Source organism: Mauremys mutica, chromosome 3 (assembly GCF_020497125.1).
Source record: "Mauremys mutica isolate MM-2020 ecotype Southern chromosome 3, ASM2049712v1, whole genome shotgun sequence".
Classification (NCBI taxonomy): domain Eukaryota; kingdom Metazoa; phylum Chordata; order Testudines; family Geoemydidae; genus Mauremys; species Mauremys mutica.
The window spans coordinates 153,934,911-153,941,328 of NC_059074.1; positions in this window are offsets into that span (position 1 = coordinate 153,934,911).

Below are 6,418 nucleotides of genomic sequence, written 5' to 3' on the forward strand. Positions count from 1 at the left end.
AAGCTCTGTAAAATTGGGCCACATTTAATTATTTGGTTTGCTGCGTAATTGGGCACATTAATTAATGGGGTTACACCAGGGACAAATTGGGTCCATTATGATTTTTATTTGAATTTATTGCAGGAATGTAAAACACATTTGTCTGGTATATTCCTAAAGCATGTGTTCTCACTGCAGCATAACAGTTGTACTATTTTGCCAGCTAACCTTTGAATACCATGTTCTTGGTTTTTCTTCTGGAAGAAGCCTTTGGCCGCTGCCTGCAGTGTTTTTTAACACACAACTTATCATTTGAAACACGCACCGTTTAACTTATGTGCTTCTGTCCTTGGAAGCATGGAATATTGATGTCCTGCTCTGTTTGTACATTGCAGACAAAACCAAAGTCATTATGGCTGAAGAGATATTAAATAAATATTTAGAAAGCAAACAAACCAACCTTGCATGCTACCCATGTAACATTATGTTGCTAAGAAATCTGTTGTATTCATAGTTACCTATATGAAGTCATTTTATTGGGCCATATTATGCAAGAGAAGTGCAACCAACAGACTAATCAAGAGACAATGGCCTTTAATGAACTAATGAGGAGGCAGGAATAATAATGCTTGGCCTTTCTATAGCACTCTTCAGCCCTAGATCTCAAAGGAAGGTTAGTTGTCATATCCCCATTTTACAGATGGGGACACTAAAGCACACAGAGGTGAAGTGATTTGCCAAAGCTCAGGCAGCAGGTCAGTGGCAGAGCTAGGAATAGCACCTAGGTCTCCTGAGTCCCACACCAGTGCTCTGTGCACTGAGCCATATTAACTCCTGCTCAGTTGATGTCCCAACTCTGACACTGGCTTCTTCTGTGTCTTCTTCCTGCATCTGCAAAATAGGGATAATATTTACTATACTTGCCTCCTTCCCTCCTTCTCAGGGGTGCTGTGGGGATGAACTCATCAGATCTAAGGCCCAGTGTAAGTGCTGAGTATTATTAAATATGTTGCTAATGCATTTGTAAGTCTTACATATATTTGATAGGTATAATTAATTACTGGTTGGAATATAAAGGAGAATTTGCTTTTATACAGCAGTTTTCATTGTCAGGGTTGCTCGGTTCACATTTAGGGAATTAGTGCCAGATTGTGTGGTTTGCTAAGGTCACTTTACAAGACCTAAGTAACCCAAACTGACCTAAAAGACCTGGGGTGATTAGGAGAGAATTTCCCCTGTGCTGAGTAACTCCATCCACAGAAAGTTGGTGGAAATGGCTCTCTCCTCTGGTATGTCAGCCACCTCATCATATTGGTGTAAGCAAAGGGAGAGGGTGTGTGAGATGGTTCCTGGGGCACCCAGGACTGTGAGTCACCTTATGACCATCTGCCTCTAGCATGAGGAAATCTTGCTTGTGGTAACTGGGTATTAACTCCCTAACACTGCCAGACCTTCAGCCACTCAAACACTCTGCTCTGGGTTAAGCCAGCCTTGTCTTGCAGGTTAACAAGAGGTGCACCCCAAGTCCCTTTGAAGCATTCCCCTGTGATACTCAGCACCTCACACTGGCTACTCACAGAAATCCCAGATCCTCTGCCCCCAAAGGAGCAGGGTGCTCAAGTTTACCAATTTTACCATAAACCACCATTTCTGTATAACATATAGCACTTTTAATGAAACAAAAGAAGGTTTATTTAAGGAAGCATAGCGATTCCCCTTGAAACAAGAGAGAGTGATGGAAACAAATGGTTACAATGGAGAACAAAATCAGAAAACATGAACTAGGGCCTACACTTATTAAAAGTTACCTTCCCTATCTAATTCAGTAGGGCTTTCCCCCCAAAGTTTAGTCTGTTGCAAAGCTGGCTGGTTTCACAGGAACCAGGATGCAAATATTCACGATGTCTCCTTGGTGAATGGATCCAGAGTGCCTCTCCCCATTTTGTGTTATACAGAAACACTTGCTTGTCTCTGTTCAGAGGCAGGGCAATCCCTTGTCTGTTGTAATGGTCCATTTTTACCTCCAGGTGGCTTGGACTGTTTGCAGGTGTCTTTGGTGGCTTGTCATTGACTCTTCTGCGATGAGGCAACGGTAGACAACTGAGCCTGGCATTACCTCACCAGCTAATCAGGGAAGGGTGGCAACTTCCTCCTGCATGAACAAGTCGTCACCGAGTAATATCATTCCCTGGTGACGCCTTTTAACCTTAAGACCGTAAGGGCATAAACTTCAATATAATTACATTATTCCTTACATACCACCTCTACATACATCACACCATGATTATGAACATTGATAAGTTGCAAGCTTTCAACAGAGACCTTTCATGTTATTCTTTGTGGATAAATACCCTGTAAGCAATGTACTTGATGTAGTGAGTTTGTCAGGTCTGAGATGAGAGCTGTTTGCAAAGAACAGGTGACCCTTTGCCAGGGTGCCGGTGTCACAGCATGGCAAAGGTGTTTTAGGGCTTCAGCATAGATCAAAGAGAGAAAGGTGGGAAGAGGAGGTGGGGGTGGTGTGGAGCTTGGCTGCGCTTGATTCCTCACAGCTGCAACTAATGATTCTCACATCTACTTCTCTATTCCACACCTGTCTCACTCTGTCCAAATTAAAATCTTGGCCTCCTTTTCCGACAGCTCCTAATGGAAGTCCAGCCACCAATCTAAGCTCAATAGAGCCAATACTAAGCTCTTGATTTTCCCCCACAATCCCCCTCTTCCCCACTTTCTTTGTCACTATGGTCTACACTTCCACGCATCTAGGCCTCTAATCTACTCAAAATGCTACTGCCATAATAATTGTCCTGGATTGTCACTTTGAGCACCCATCTCCTCATGCCTCCACTGGCTACCCCTGCACCATTATCAAACACAAGCTTTGTACCGTCACACTTACGGTCCTTCAAAATTTAGCTCTACCGAACCTAGTTGTTCTGTTAATCATCGTGATTTCAGCCACCACTCACTCTCTCTGCCAGTTCTCCCAACCTTCAGTGCCCACAAACACCTCCGTGTTTTCTTCCAGACCTTGTAATATGTATCAGAAAAACTGTGACAAAATCCATCTAGCAACCGCTGAATCTGAGTTCGAATCCTTCCATAAAACACCTCTCCCATGATGGCCACAAGACTTCGCCTGCTCTGAGTGGTGACTAATGCTCATTTATCTCAAGTTATGCTTGATTTTACTGTTACCTCATCCTCAACCTCTCCTCCCACCCCGCCCCACATGCGTCTGTATTTGTTCATTTCATCCACCTGTTATGTTCTGTTGCAACCTAGTTTGTGATATGTTTGGGGCAGGGATTGTCTTTTTAATGTGTTTGTACAGTGTCTTGCACAATGGAGCACTGATTCCTGGCAGAGGTTGCTAGGTGTGTTACCATGTACATAAATTATTAATAATAATAAATATATACAGGCGTATTAACCAAAATTGGCAAATGAAGGTTCAGTTAACTCCATCCATGGTCTGTTTTCAGGGCAATGCCCCATACATCACTCTGGCACTTCCCTGTCAAAATCTGACTCAGTCCTCATGCTCTAAGTTTGACCTGGAGCTTGGCCCTGTGGTCCAGCCAAGCTGGCTCAGCACGGGATGAGGGACAGAGGAAAAGGGGGCTTCATGTTACCTTTCTACCTCCCCGATCTTGGGGCCTCAGGGCTGCCCTACGTTGTGCCTGGTTGCCCACAGGCCTCATGGGCCAGCCCAGCAGCCATGCACAGCTGCAATGCAGTAGCCATACACCCTTTTCCACAGCCTTGCACCTTATGCCACCCAGGGTTCCCCCCCTCCTGTTGATGAAAATCTTAGGGGTCGCTAGGCCAGATGTATGGCTCCTTTGTGCTGCAAAAGGGCTGCAGTAGGGCCAGGGATCTGGCCCCTCATAAAGCAGGAGTAATTCCACTGGAGCCAACTGAGTCGCACCTGCTGACACCTGGTCTGAAGTTAGCCCAAAGCTTCTGACTCCAAGTCATGCACAGAGTGGGGGGAACGAAATGTCCTACAGCGAAAGGGTTTTACATGAAGACACAAGTGAGATGCTGTATGGAATCTGGGGGACACTTTAGGATATTATGAATACCAATATTGTAAAATTGCAATGAGTTATGTCAGATATCTGCAAAAATGTAAGGTCTCTGCAAAAAAGTTATAATTTGCCAGGTATTATAATCTTGTTTATATCATCTTTGTATTGTAAGTAGTATGTAGGGTATATCTGTAGTTCCAAACTTGTGCTGTGCGTTTGGGTGACACCATCAGACAGTTTGGCATCAGCACTGCCTAGCCCGCTTGACGGCGCATCAAGGGACATCAGCTACACAACTGACCCATTGAGAGAAGGCAGATACACCTTATGACTCAGCAAGGCATGCAGGGACATGCCTATGGACAGAACTCTAAGGATTCCAGTTGTACTGGGCAACTTGTGTTTGGAACAAAGGAAATACAAGCTGCATGGCAAAAGACTATAAAAGGCAGCTGTGTCATCTCCATTTTGTCTTCATTCCTGCTTCTTACCTCTGGGGTAACCTTTTTACAAACAAAGCTCTGAATGACCCATCCAAGCTGTGGATGTCTTCCAGGGGGACTTTCAAGCCAGCAAACTCACCAATATTGCTAAGAACCTGATATATGGACTTTGAAGTCTTTGTATGTATGTGACTGTGTTACCATTTAATAGCTGTTTTCTTGTTCTTTCTTTTTTCTTCTTTAGTTTTAGATGCTAAAGGTTTGGCTGGTCATATGGTATTTTGGGTAAGATCCAACCTAATACTGCCCTGGCAATGTAGCTGGCCCTTTGGGGTCAGACGAACATTTTGTATCGGTGAGCAGAGTTTTTTAAATCACCTCTCACTGTACTGGACCTAGGTGCTGATTGGGAGCCAGAGCCCTTTTTGCTTCTTGATAACCAGTGTGGGGGATCAGGAGCATAGTTTGTGACTGGTTGGGGAGTTTAACTTCAGTGTTACTCCCAACACTGGTGGGTATCTGCTCTCCCTTTTGCAGCCTACCCTGACCTTGGCATTTCCAGTGAGGGCTGCCCCAGGCACGCTGGACCACAACAAGGTTATGCTATTTGACCCACAGGCAGGTGCTGCTCCATCACTCCATTCCTCTACAGCAGGTGCTGCTCCAGAACTGAGGGTTCACGGCTCTCCATTCAAAGGTGAGCTACAGAGAAATTAGGCTGTTGTATATGATACAATAGTGCAGTGTTATGGAGATAGACACTTATAGCACTTAAGTGCTTAGCTTACTTATTGCCTCTACAGCTGGGAGACTGTTGTATAGACAAGTTAAATCATTAATTGCTAATTCCCTGAGACAATGCACCCTAGTTATCTCAAGGAGCTCACTGCATCCTGGGCACCGCAAGGAATGGTTGAGACCTAAAAGCATAGAGGTAGAAGGTAGGAAAGACCAAGATCCACCAACTCCACTCCCACATCAGGAGGAATTGGGTGTGGTGTATGACAGGAGTGTGGGGGGAGGGGAAGGGTGTGTGCTGAGGGAGGGCGGAGATGAAGAGGCACGGAGGAGTGAGGGATGGCATGTGCATATGGAAAGTGGAGGAAGGAGGGGTAAAGAGAAAAGAATGTAGGGTAGGAAAATAGGAGTATGTCATGGGAGGAGGAAGGATTTGTGTCTACACAGGGGATAAAAGAGGGCTGTGATAGCAAGGATGAAGTGCATTTGTGTAGTAGGTTGGGAGAGGGATGAGAATGTTCACCTGGACAAGGGTTTATATGGGCTTGAGAGGCCAATTTACCTGCCTGCTTGCACCTGGAGGGCAGGCCAGGCCTATATAGAAATAAAGCTCAGCTGGGGGAGTGTAGGGTTTGGTTCTATAAAGAGCTGGGTGAGGCAGCTCAGGGGAAGGAGACCTAGTGGAGAGTTTCCTCTTTTTATTAAACAGCTAGCAGGAAGGCTGAGAAGGACAGCACAGTAGCTGGGCTACTCTGGGAGAAACTAGAAGTCTGAGTGGAGGCAGGGGCCCTGAGGAGCTGTAGCCTGCCTGGTCATTGGGAGGGGTGTGCCAGTCCTAGGCTGTGGGACTGAGGAGTGGAAGTCTGACAGAAGGACATCCCAGAGCACCAGCGACATGCCTATGAGGAGGTGATTGCTAGCTGAGCTGAAGGTTTGGTTTGCAGACAGTTCTGTTTGGCTGTGGGTAAAGGATTTGAGGGGGCAGGACTTGGGCAAGAGGGTCTGGGCACTCTGATGGCTGCAGCAGATTATAGGACAGTGGGGAAACTGAGGCAAAAGTTGCTGGAATACTACTGGCAGCTGGGGGGCCTTGAGGTAGCACCTCCTTGTTCACAGGGAGATGCCTCTTCATCTCAGCTGCTTCTGTCACTACCTAGTGCTTACTGTGTACCTTCCAAAATCACTTCAAGCATATGAATAATCTTAGCCCTATGCATTTTACTG